The 13564-nt window shown below is 33.6% G+C and overlaps 1 long non-coding RNA gene across 1 annotated transcript in view; it reads right to left on the bottom strand.

The window, feature by feature from the left end:
* The window catches only part of LOC144288259 (uncharacterized), a 43874-nt gene extending 42569 nt beyond the window's left edge, over positions 1–1305 (bottom strand). The window contains exon 1 of the long non-coding RNA XR_013356232.1: positions 1005–1305. This is a non-coding gene — a long non-coding RNA (uncharacterized LOC144288259). The remainder of the gene's footprint in view (positions 1–1004) is intronic.
* Between the last annotated feature and the right edge of the window lie 12259 nt (positions 1306–13564).

Below are 13564 nucleotides of genomic sequence, written 5' to 3'. Positions count from 1 at the left end.
TATTGCCAGAGAGTCTGGAAGATATTGTTTGTATATTCTTAACACTAGAGTCACAGACCAGAGTATGTAAAAGTTGGCTTTTGGTAGATAATCAGGCCCCCAGGAAAGTATTTTTTATTGTTATTGTTTAATTTTTTTTCAGATGATTATATTTCCAGGTCATAGAGATACATAGGTTATCTATAAAAGCTCCATCTCTGACCATTTATAATAAATGAACCTTTCATACTCCCTAAACAGATTTTAATTTTAAAATATTTAGAAGTACCTACAGTGGCCAAAAAACTGTGCTCTGTACTGGGCAAAAAGAATTATAAAGATAAGATATTGATTAAAAATGATATTTTAAATTTTCGTTCATCCCATGTCTTAATCCAAGTATCATGACTTATTCCCTATAAAACACAGCAGCAGGGTAACAAACACCTTAAACTTTTAAATTGTTCTTATTCTCCTAAATTAAAAAAAAATGCTTTATACGATACTTTAGGAATTCATCAGTGAGATGAATGTAAATATGAACACTATCATCTAAAATATGAACACTTGTGATCAGACATACTTTGATACCAGGCAGTGTATCTTTAAAAATAAATGTTTTCTTAATAGTAACATAATTTCCAGACAACATTGTAAATGATGAGGGATTGTGACCTTTTTTCTTACTTGGCTCAAGCAATGACACTTGTTCTTAATAATTTCTCTGTTCTTATCATTGAGGTTGCTTCCTTTTAGGAATATACAATAGGAAATATAAATCTGAATTTATTTTGCATGAGATCTCATAAAATTCTACACATAACTTCATTCAATAAATGAAGAGACTTCGATTTTTTAAATAAATCAGAACTTGAGGTCAATTAGAAATACTAACTTATTTAATAATTAAGTATAAATAAATTCACTGTTCTTAGCACTGGAAATATCAAGGGATAGGACATGTGATCAATATATAAAAAATTAAAATGATATGTAAAGTACATTAGAAAGGTATTAACAGGTACCTGGGTGGCTCAGCATCTGCCTTTGACTCAGGTTGTGATCCTGGGGTCCTGCAATCAAGTTCCACATCAGGCTCCCCTTGGGGAGCCTGCTTCTCCCTGTGTCTCTGCTTCTCTCTCTGTGTCTCTCATGAATAAATAAATAAAATCTTTTTTAAAAAAAGAAAGGTATTAATAAATTGCTGTGTTAGTCCAGTACAGAGTGAAATTTTACCCATCTGTGAGAAAAGAAAGACTTGTAGATCCATTGGTGTGATCAGGATGGCTGTGAACCTGGAGAATGCCAGTAGTACTTAACTTATGAGCCTAGGAAAAAATGCTCAGAGAGTTCTAATTTTATTGAGGTCACAAAGCAGACAAACAAAAGAAAACAGCAACAACAAAAACCTAGGCTGATTTGCTATTGTAGATTTTTTTTCTGATTTGCCAGTATGGAATAAAATATTATTTTATTCATTAATATTTATCTTTGAAGCATGTGTGTAAGATATAGTTCAGCCTACAATTTTAGTTAGCATGCTGTGAATAAAATATTTGCCCTATTTTCAATTTTATCCTGTACTGTATCTCTAATAGTAACTAGTTTGAATTTTTTTCTTAACTCCAGGCTCCCTTTTATAGTATGATTTAAAATCCCTCACAAGTCACTTCATAATTTCCAACTCTTTCATGTTATAAGCATACTTTATCCTGTCTTTCTTTCTGTTTGCTCCTTATACTTATAAAGAACATGGGTCATCCCATATTTTAATAATCTCTTAAACAATTTTATGTAAAAGAGTGACTTTAACTTAATAACCAAAAATGATACTACTAATGGAAAAATTAAGAGACACTTTAGAGTGATTAATATCTAGTTATATGTGAAAACAACAATATTTAAGCTTTACTGGAATATCTGATTTTTAATACTAAAAGTTTCAATTATAAAAATAATAATTATTATGGTAGAAAAATATATTGTTTTTTTAAACATGGAACACTTCAGGATATGAAAATTTTTTTTTAATTTTTATTTATTTATGATAATCACACACACAGAGAGAGAGAGAGAGAGAGAGGCAGAGACATAGGCAGAGGGAGGAGGGAGAAGCAGGCTCCATGCACCAGGAGCCCGACGTGGGATTCGATCCCGGGTCTCCAGGATCGCGCCCTGGGCCAAAGGCAGGCGCTAAACCGCTGCGCCACCCAGAGATCCCTGAAAAATTTTTATATTCTGTTTTCTCATTTGAAGTTTATAAAGTTAACAGTGCTGATTTTTTTTTTTTTTTGGTAGCTTCCAACTTTGCAACCTGTTTTCCTCTCCATAATTAAAAAAAATATTTTAAAAAAATTAGCTAGGTTCAGGTTTGTTAAATGGTCATTCTGATGACAATGAGGAAAATAGAAGTTCTGGTAATTATGCAGTACCATGTTCATTGCAGCATTATTTACAGTAGCCAAGGATATGGAAACAATCTAAGTAGCTATGGATGGATGAATGGATAAAGAAGATGTGGTATGTGTGTATGTGTGTATATGTATATACATATATATGGAATGGAATACTATTCAGCCATAAAAAGAATGATCTAAAAAAACTAAAAATAAAAATAAGCTCATAGATACAGAGAACAGATTGGTCATTGCCAAGAGGCAGAAGGTGGAGAGCTGGGAAAAACTGGTAAAGGGGATTAAAAGATACTAACTTGCAGTTAAAAAATAAGTAGGTCATGATATAATATATCACCTCCCCCACTAGGGTTTTTCTGATAAGAATGAAGAAAATAGAAGTTCTAGTGAGTAGATTATATGAGAGGGCAGTTTTTCTGCTCTCCTTTATGAAATGATTAGATCTTTGCTAGAATGACCTTAGAGGTCGGTCCTTCCTGCAAAAAGGTGATGCTGAAATTCATAAGATATTTAATCCAAATGTGGAATTATTCTTGATATCTCTTGTAACTGTTAACAAACCTTAAAATATACTGGTTCTAAAAGGGGAGAATATGAGAAGTGGGTAAGAACCTAGAAATACAGGGAAAACTATGCAACATCTGTGAGTGAAGGAAGAGAAAGAAACGTGCTGTGTGGGAGTAGCTCCAAGATAAATTAAGATGCTGTTAGAGAAGGAAGGAAATAATGAGCTAGCTTCATTTATGAACTTTATTATATTTAGTAGCTGTATAGCTTTTTCAAATGTTCAATCTTGAATATTCTTCTGTAGTTTCTATAATATAAACCTATGGAAGACTTCAAATGTTTGGCATAGATATATGGCAGGGCAGAGTTTGCTAGATGAGAAACAGGGAGTGGTGTGGGGTCATGGTTGCCATTCAAAGTGGAGATGAACATTTAAGGTGTATGAAAAGTGGAGGTGAATACTTAAGGTATATGGAAAAATCAGAGAAAGGGACTTAGAATTTTAGGAAAAGATAATGTGCAAAGTACATGGTGTTCAGCAGAGAGATTTAAAGGAAAAATACTACAGTTGACCCTTGAACAGTGTAGATTTGAACTACAGGAGTCCATTCAAATGTGGGTTTTTAAAATAAATACGGCACAGTGTACTGTAAATGTATTTTCTCATCCTTATGACTTTCTTAACATTTTTTTCTCTAGCTCACTTTATTTTAAGGATGCAGTATATAATACATAATCTATATGAAATACAGGTTAATGAATTGTTTATGTTATCAGTAAGGCCTCTAGTCAAAAGTAGGCTATTAGTATTTAAGTTTTGGAAGAGTCAAAAAATATATGTCGGTCCCTCTAATCCCTATACATTTCAAGGATCAACTGTAGTTCATCTCTTACAGTGAAACATGCTTCAACAAATTCTAATTAAAAAAACTTCAGTTCACTTTCCACATTATCAGGAATAATTTTATTCAACAATGACAATACCTACTATTCATTTTTTATGACTTCAGAATCCTATGCTAAATGGATAAAATTTGCTTACTGGTAGTGATGCCTATTTACATTCATCCGACATACTGTTAACTTTGACCTATATAACTTGTCCAAATACTTGGAGGTTTGTATTTGCTCTTAAGTTCCCTCCTTTTGGGTCACTGTTTATTGAGACTGTGATCTTCCCCTCCCCCTCAGTGGGCTTTCTCATGACAGTTGATCTACATATTCCACATCACTTCATCACTTCATTTTCATGCACTTGTGTGGAATCTACATGTCACTGACTGCAACTGAACTCTAAAATAATGATGGTTAAACTAACTTTAAACTTTCTTTAAAAAAAAAAAAAGATTTTATTTATTTATTCATGAGAGACACAGAAGGAGAGGCAGAGACACAGGCAGAGAGAGAGGCAGTCTCCCCACAGGGAGCCTGATACGGGACTTGATCTTGGATTCCAGGGTCATGACAGGAGCCAAAGGCAGACACTCAACTGGCTGAGCCAACCAGGCGTCCCAAACTTTTAAGTTTCTGTGGTGGTGTACCCCCTCAGCTGCCTATAAACCTTCCCAAAACTTCAGTTCATTTATCATTTTGTAAGATAATGTGTAGTTCTAAGGAGATTTGTATCAAGAATATTGATAGGTATTTTTATATTTTCACCTTCCCTTTTCTGGAGCATTAGAATACTATGCATATTTATATGCAAACTCTGAATTGTTAGAAATCACTTCTGTGAACCATATACACTAACATTGAAACTTTTTCTTAGGATAAGAACTGTGAGTTTACATAAGGAAACTAATCCTGATAATAGAAATTGTAAAAATTTTAAGTATTATTTAAATAGTTGAACCTGATAGTGGTAGATAGAAATTACTCTGTTAATTTGGATTAGTATTTTTTAATGCCTTCATAAAGTATGCTTTACCTTCTCTTTTCAATTTTTTATCAGTGAGTCATCTGTTGCGTTTTTGAATTCTTACTATAGAAATTTCATGGGAATATATATAAACTCTATGAAGAGAGATAAATTATTTTATAATAACAAAAGATAAGTTTGGGGGCACCTGGGTGACTAAGTCAGTTAAGCCATCTATTCCTGGTTTCAGCTCAGGTCATGATCTCAAGGTCCTGAGATCGAGCCCTGCATCAGGCTCCACACTCTACACAGTTCCTGCTTAAGATTGTCTTTTCCTCTTCCTCTGCCCTTCCTCCCTAAATAAATAAAGAGATAGATAGATAGATAGATAGATAGATAGATAGATAATTGATTAATTGATTGATCAATTCGGTGATTTGTTTTCATTAACCAGCAAAGAATGGCTTCTTGATATGCTGTAATATGGTATAATGACACCTCAAATTGTTTGTATGTATGTGTATGTGCGTATTGAGGGGCAGTTAAGAGCAACCACTGTAGCATCCAGTTCTCCATAACCATTTCCACTGAGAAATTTTCAGGGGTTTCAGTATTACATGAATTTACTTCAAAAAGCTCCCTAATATTTCTGTTTTCCAGACTTACGGATGTAGTCATCAGTGGCATTTTACTATGATTTCAAAATGATAAAATATAATAACAATTTTTGTGATGCTCTTTTCTTTATAAATGCCATCCTGTTCCTTCCTTTCTTTTCCTTGAGTCTCTATTTATCTCTCTTGTATTAATTTTTATTTCAAGCTTGAAAGTATTTAATACAACTGTTATTAATAGAAATTTGTATTAGCCGGATCAATAGGACATGACTGATGTGAACTGTTAACCATAACAATGAAGGAAGTCAGATGAATAATATTTGCTTGTGGTGAACATTAGTTCAGTTAAAGTCTTTCACACATTTATACATGTATTAATGTATATAAACAATCACAGTAATTAGTAAGCTGCCTATTATTTTAGAACGTTTCTAAATCAAGTATTCTGTTATTTTAAAAGTCTATATGCTTGAATTTATTTATTTTCTAACACCATTGTATTTAAATATCCTTTTTTAATTACTTGCTCTAGACTGGACTTCTAAGGCAGGCAGATAGAGCAAGAGGTATGGAATTAAGGAGAAATGGAAAGTCAGAGAATTTTAAAGGTAAAAAGATACAGAGAGACTGGAACAAACAAAAGAAGTTAAAGGAGGAAAGCAACACTCCCTGGAGAAAATGTGAAAGATATGACAGTCATCAATTATAATTATATTACTCTGAGGATGTGTAAAGCACATGTGCCATCTGTCACTGCCCAAGCTATCACATCAGTGATCTGATAGGTACTGCTGTTTCCCCATAGGGGTTTCTTTTACTAATTCATTATAAAAGAATATGGTGAGATATTTCAAGGAAGAGTGGATATTTGGAGGGATATTGTATCTATTGGTGGAACATGTGGTCTCCAGCATTTCAGATATATGTCACTGCTCTGTAAGGAGCAAGTAGAATTTGATTATGTCCCATGAACTAGCTGCTAGTTTGAGTTCAGGTGAATAATGCCATTGAAGGAATAGGTGTATATTATTATATATGTTGCATATATATAACTTTATATATTACTATATATCATACACATAATATACATATATTAATTTTATTATATATATAATTTGTGAGTTTGAAATACTTTCATAAGAATGATTACCAAGAATGACTTTGCTAAACCTGATTTATTTTTTTAATTTTTAAAAATTATTTATTTAAATTCAATTTAGTTAACATATTAGTTTCAGGGGTAGAATTTAATGATTCATCCATTGCATTTAACATCCAGTGCCCATCACATCAAGTGCTCTCCTTAATGCCCATCACTCAATTATCCCTTCCCTCAACCTACCTCCCCTCCAGCAACCTTCAGTTTGGTTCCTAGAGTTCAGTGTCTCTTATGGTTTGCTTCCCTCTCTGTTTTCTCCTCATTTTATTTTTCCTTCCCTTCCCCTATGTAAACCTGATTTATAAATGTGTGACTAAGCAAGTTTTATTTTTATTATAAATGATAACTGATAACAATTAATAGATGGCACACATTTTTGTAATAATGAAACATTCTATGAATGAACTAGGTTCCCATGTTTTGATTAATTTGTTCTTTAGGAGGCTCTTACTGTTTACAGTACTATTAATATTTTTTAAAAAGCATTTTGAGTTATGTAAGTGATAGGCATTAGATAATGCTTTTTTATTTTTCATATTTTTATCTTAAGTATATTTTGCTTCTAGTCATTGGAAATTACTTTTTAATAGGATGCTTATACTGCTTATCTCTCACTTCCCAACAATTTTTGAAAAGGACATTATTTAGAGAGCAGTCCTCTTGTTAAAAACAAAGGGGAAAAGGCTTTAACTAGAATGTCCTACCTGTAATACTACACCTTAAGTTTCTGCTAGAGACAATCTAACTACTAAGTCTACACTGAACAGATATTTTCTAAAAACCACTATAAACAGAAAGTTTTGATCCTTTAATTTTTTTTAACTGCTTCATGAGTGTATATATGATCTCCTTATGGGAAGTATAAACATCAGGAAGGGGTCAGGAAAGGGTCATGACAATCTCGTTCCATTTCCCATTTTTGCTCCATATTTTCTCATTCGTGCTTTAATACACATTTGCATCCAAAGTAACTTTTAATGTTCTGTATTTGTTGTTGTTGTTCATTTGGTGTGTGCATACATGTATTTGTGTTTATATATGTGACATACATACATAAATTCTAAACTCTAAATTATTTTTAGTAGATAATATTTTAATATGCTTGGGTTTCTTTTCTTCACATTCCCTATACCTTTTACTTTTCCCCTACTGTTAATTTGGCAGTGATTACTTTTCCTAAGCTCCATTATGAGTCTGAAATTGATACAGTTTAAGACAAAGAAGTCAACTGCAAAATTTATATTAAAGAGTCTGGTTGTGAAAGGTAAATAGAAGCCTGTAATTCCAAGATCCAAAAAATTTTGATTTTTTGGGAGGAGGGAAGTAAAATCTGACCTAATTTAATTTATTTGGCTTCAAAATTTGACACCGGCTTATTTTTAGTCTTTATTTATCATCTTGCTTTGAATATCCATAGTTTTTTATAGCATTATTAGTGTATTAGATCTTAGGATGCTACCCCAGATTTTGCTAGGGTGCTATTTAATATATACTAAATAAATGCATTTTTAATAAAATGCATTAATTCTACATTAGCATGTAGAATTTAGAAAATTCTAGTATTTGAAAATCCATTTGACCTCAAGAACTTCAAATAAAGGACAGTGGACTGAAAAAAAAAAGTCTGATGAGAAAAGTCAGCAACATATTTTTAAATTGAGTATTTAATTGATGTGACTTTAATGCCTCAATGGAATCAAGCCAAAACTATTACATCTTTTTTTTTTTATATTACTTTGTTTTTTCCTTCTCATTTCATAATAGGTAACATCTCAGCAGAGAGTATCGAGAAGTCTCTTGCCTACTAGAGGAAAAGGAAATAGACTAGAACATTCATTCTCTAGAGAAAAAGTTATTTTCTCTTTATCCTTTTCTTGCTGTATCCCAGCTTTTTATATTTTATTATGAAAAGAGTGTCTAGAAATAGCACTATATCAGATTTCATGATCTTGTAATGTATTGCAGTTTATATTAGAAAAAAATAAAATACTGTAAGATAAAAATATGTTTAATGTACAGTTTGATCCAATTAAGTTCAACAAACATTTTCAAGCACCTATGGACTTTTCTTTTGAAAAAGTTCGGGCAGCCCAGGTGGCTCAGTGGTTTAGCTACGCCTTCAGCCCAGGGTGTGATCCTGGAGACCAAGGATCGAGTCCCACATCGGGCTCCTTGCATGGAGCCTGCTTCTCCCTCTAACTGTGTCTCTGCCTCTTTCTCTCTGTGTGTCTCTCATGAATAAATAAAAATCTTAAAAAAAAAAAAAGAAAAAGTGCATGTGTCTGCAGGAGATTTTACATACATTAAAAAATTAGTTTCATTGAATCCCTCCAAGTAATCTATAAAAAACCTTTATATGGTCTTTAGATGTCCCTGATATCATGTAAAGGTTCGGTGTAGTTTCTGTACCATGGTTCTGATCACTGAAATAGTCCACATCTAATGATGCTAGAGACAATTAGTCAAATGGCTGCAGTGCAATATAGTAATTCTTATAATCCACATAAATGCAAAATTAAATTGTACCACAGAGGAAGGAATAACTGGCATTTTACAAGGAAGCTTTCCTGGAGATCACATTTCAGTGAACAATCACAGAGGAATATTATAAAGAGATATGAGGGAGGAAATCTGGAGGAGGTTGGAGAAGAGCAGAACTAAATAACATTGTGTACTGTCTCCAAACACTATGTTCTAAATTTCCTGATTTTATTTGCAGAAACAAAACAGAACAGAAATTTAGTTTCTGAGTCTGGTTCTCTGGAATCCATTCACTTGTTCAGTAAATATTAGCTGAATATGTTTCCTGTTCTCTACTAGATCTTAGAATATGGAGCAGAGTGATGCAGTGTTTATTGTTAAGGAGCTCATTGTCTCATCAGAGAGACAATCAAATAAACAATCATCAATTGCAGCAGGACTTACAGGGAATGGGTACTATGATGACATTTTGGATAATGAGCAGTGCTGAGCCAGCTCTTAAGATTCCACTGAACTAACCTTGGAGGAAGATACACATATCTAGGTAACAGTGCTATAAACTAAAAAAAAGAACTAAGTATCTGGAGGGATTTACAGACATCCCTGTACTATACCTGCTCCACCTTCTGACCTAGAACATTCCAAATTGCAGTCCCTAAATCTGGGACTCAAGGATTGTTGTTAGGCAGAGTTGTATTGAAACTTTCTGAGCTAGCCAGAATCAGGCTCGTTCCTTACAAATCTCTCTTTTCTTGTTCTAGTTGGTTTCAAGACTATAACTCTTAGGATTCAGTATGTCTCAGTCAGTGTTCTTAGTGGCAAGTAAGAGAAATTAGTTGTCTTGTCTTAGACAAAGAATATATTAAAAGCATTGTGTATAGATTGTCCTAGAAGGCTGAGAAACTTAGTAGGGAGGTAACAGTGCTCCCAACCACACTTCCAAAATGCTGCTGCTACCACTTAGTACTGGACATTACAACTTGTACCTCTGACAATAATGAGATGGGACAATGGGCACCAGAACTAACATCACTAGCACTGTAACCCACCTTAAACCCTGTAGAACAGCCAAAAAGTGTTCTCTGTGGTCCAGTTCTCTATCATGGCAACAGCAATCTTTCCAAATTCCATATTAAGTGTATATCATTGATGAGTCCTGAGACACAGACCTGCACCCCAGCTACAAAGGAAGCTGAATGAAGTAGGCAGGGTCTAGTCTAGTTTGTAAGATGAAGAAACCATTTGGTCTTAAAACACTGTGGATTGGTAATGCAAGTGATGGAAGAGCTGAGTAGTCAAATGGAGAACAGTTAAAACCATCCAGAGATTAGCAATAAGAGGAAGCTACTAACACTCCTGGGGTTAGAAAAGAAATGGGTATCACCAGAGTCCAGAAGAGAGGGAGATTTAGTTGGAACCAAAAGCAAATAAAGGAATGCCTAGAGATGTTGGGACCATGAGGAAGAAAGCGTCCCAGAAGATAGACTCATGGAGGACATGCAACACACATGCTACCTGAGACAGAATACGGGGGACCAATACCTTTACCACCTTCTCCATTCCTCTTCTTCTAACCACTCATCACTGCCTTCTATTGACCTAACCTCTCCAGAAGTCTGCCGTTGTTTCCTGTGATAGAGAACTGAGCAGAAAAGGGGAGAAAACAGGCAAGTCATCTGAACATTGGGAAAGCAAGTAGCTGGAACTGTCAGCTTCAACAGAAGTTATGAGCTCTGCCTATCACCACAATTCAACAGATGGGAGATCCCCATTTGCAAGAGGAGTTTTTGGTTCCATACGATAAAGAAAGAGTAGTGGTATATTCACTACATAGACCACCAAGAACAGAAATAGGTATTAATGGAATGGCAAAACCTCCCTAGGAGAAGCAAACGCAGGGAGAACCTTGTCACTGAAAGTCAAGAGGAGTACTTGGAGCAGTGTGTTTTGGTATATGTAGTCCTTGGTTCATACAGAGATGAATTACAGACTGCATCTGTCTCACGAGCTTGCTTTAAAAATTACAGTCGGAGGTTGTTTACCAAGTACTATGCTTCCATTCAAGGATGCAAACTGAGAATGGAGGCTGCCAAGGCAAAAGTCTACGATCAGGGGGCCAGGGAATCCTCATCTTCTTAATTGTCTTTTTCTGGACCTCATTGCAGGATTAATAAAGGAAACACAATCATGATTCTGTAGTACTAGTGAAAAGAAGCATTTCCCCACATTTCCCCAGAAGATCCAGAGGAAGAACAAATCTCTGAATCAAATTATTACCAAAAAAAAAAAAAAGAAAGAAAAAAAAAAGTTCTAGCCATCACCAAATCCTAATATCACTTATAGTTACTGAAGCTCTTTCTGCACTTATAGCTGATAATCACCCTTTCTTCCTGAAACTACTCCTGATAACACACCTCAGCTATTTATTATTTATTCCTCTTATTTTCTGAATTTATCTTCCCTCTGATACTTAATTATTAGTATTCTTTAGATTTCTTTTTTCTGTTCATTGCCCATCTCATGTGTCATGTTGTTGAAAGATATAATTTATTATCATATTTAATGTTCACAAATATTCAGGGGACTTCTAAAATCTACATAGTGAATCTTTCACCTGCTATTCTGAAGGTCTATATTCACAAGAACTTGGTTAACATCACCAATTTGGCCCCAAATTACATCTTTTCTAAAACTGGTTTTTCATGTATTCCTCCATTCCATTGGGGATCTCATTATCTTCCATCAGTCTGCCAACCTTGAATCCTTCATGACTCTCATCCCCAAATCCAATCATTTGTAAACTCCTACCACTTACTGTCCTTCAAATTTATCCTTTACAATCCAATTCTAGTGCAGACCTTTATCATCTCTTACTGGATAATTGTTCCAAACAGCTAACTGGACCCCCTGCCTTGAGGCTCATTTCACATTTTACTCAACTATTTTCACATCATTGCCAGAAATTTATCTAAAAAAATTGTATACCACACTAACAAACAAAAACAAGCAAAACAAAACAAAACCCTTCGATAGTTACTTATACCAGATCAAAACCCAATCACTCAGATTCCTCAGTTACCTTAACTTTCCAGCCTATCCACTGACACTTTCTGTTTCACACCTCTTCTATCATTCTGAAATTGGGTCTGCTTCCCTTCCTGCACCACGTTGTTTTTTCTTTGGGGACAGAATCTTCCTGTCCCACTTCTGTAGACTTTATGTGGTAAATTCTTATTTAGTCTTCAAGACAAGATGATAATTTTTATTAATCCTATCAGACCAGACGAAAATGAATTCAAAGCTCCTACTATTTGTTCCCACCCACAGAACACTAAGCATAATTCTGTGACAATAGTTTGTGGGGTCCTGGAAGGCAAGATATCTCATTCATCCTTATGTCTCCAGATCTTATCAGAGACTAGTGCATATTGAAACTTTGAGTCTGAATATTTTGAGTCTAAATACATTTGTGTTCTTTTTCTGAACACAGTGGCCTTAAGAAAAATAACATTTACCTTTTATTATCTGTTTTCTTATCCATAAAATAGTATATCAATAATATCTAATTAGTTCTTTTGCATATTTGTTATGAGGCTCACATGAGACCTCCATAGACATAGATTATATGAAATATGCATATATTGGTTGTTTTAGTACTAGTATTGTTTTAACTAATAACAAATTATTATGAATTTGAGCTTAAGTACAGCTTCTTAAAAAAATAGCATAAGTAGACCTTTAACTTGGTAAGAAAAAGAAAAGGAACTTTGTTGTTATTGCTATAATAAAGAGAATTACCAGCAAAAAGTTAATAAATATAACTAATAAAAAGTGAATTTGTAAAAAAACAATACTTTTAAATCTATATAGGAGTACTGGAAAAGTCATGAAAAAATATACTTTATAACTTGATTAATTTAGATTCCAAGGAATGATTTAGTTTTCCTTCTAATAATATAACATACGACTTAAAAAATAGAAGCCAAAGTGTGAAAAAAAATGAAGCAAACAGAATTTTGTTTATTTGACCTGAAGACTTTGATATGAGAGCATCATTTATCATAGTGATAGTCAGAAACTAATTCAGCTGTCTATTCACATATCCAAGAAGTCACTTGGAGTCTTTTTAATATACTTTTTGTCATCCATTTCATTTCTTGTTTGTACATAAAATGCATGAATAATTTAGGAGTGACAAAATATCCAGACAATCACTATAAGGAATTAAATAATCACTCAAAATTTATCAATTAAGAAGCAAAATAAAATGTTTAATGCTATTAAAAATAAAATGTACATCTGTCCAATTTGCAACAGCTAACACTATTTTATCTCTGAAATAGTGTAATTTCAGAGGTGATTACTATTAAATATTTAGAGAATTTTGATTCTCAGAACCCCAATGGACATGTTATAACTATGATATCTTCAGTAAGCCATTTTTACTGAAGTTGTTTGTACAAAAACAGATTAGCAAAGAAAAGAAACTTTATAATTCACCAGTTTTATCTGGTTAAAAAAAAAAAAAAAAAAAACCAGACCAAAAAGC

Source organism: Canis aureus, chromosome 18 (genome assembly GCF_053574225.1).
Source record: "Canis aureus isolate CA01 chromosome 18, VMU_Caureus_v.1.0, whole genome shotgun sequence".
Lineage (NCBI taxonomy): Eukaryota > Metazoa > Chordata > Mammalia > Carnivora > Canidae > Canis > Canis aureus.
This window is presented reverse-complemented; position numbering and strand designations above follow the sequence as displayed.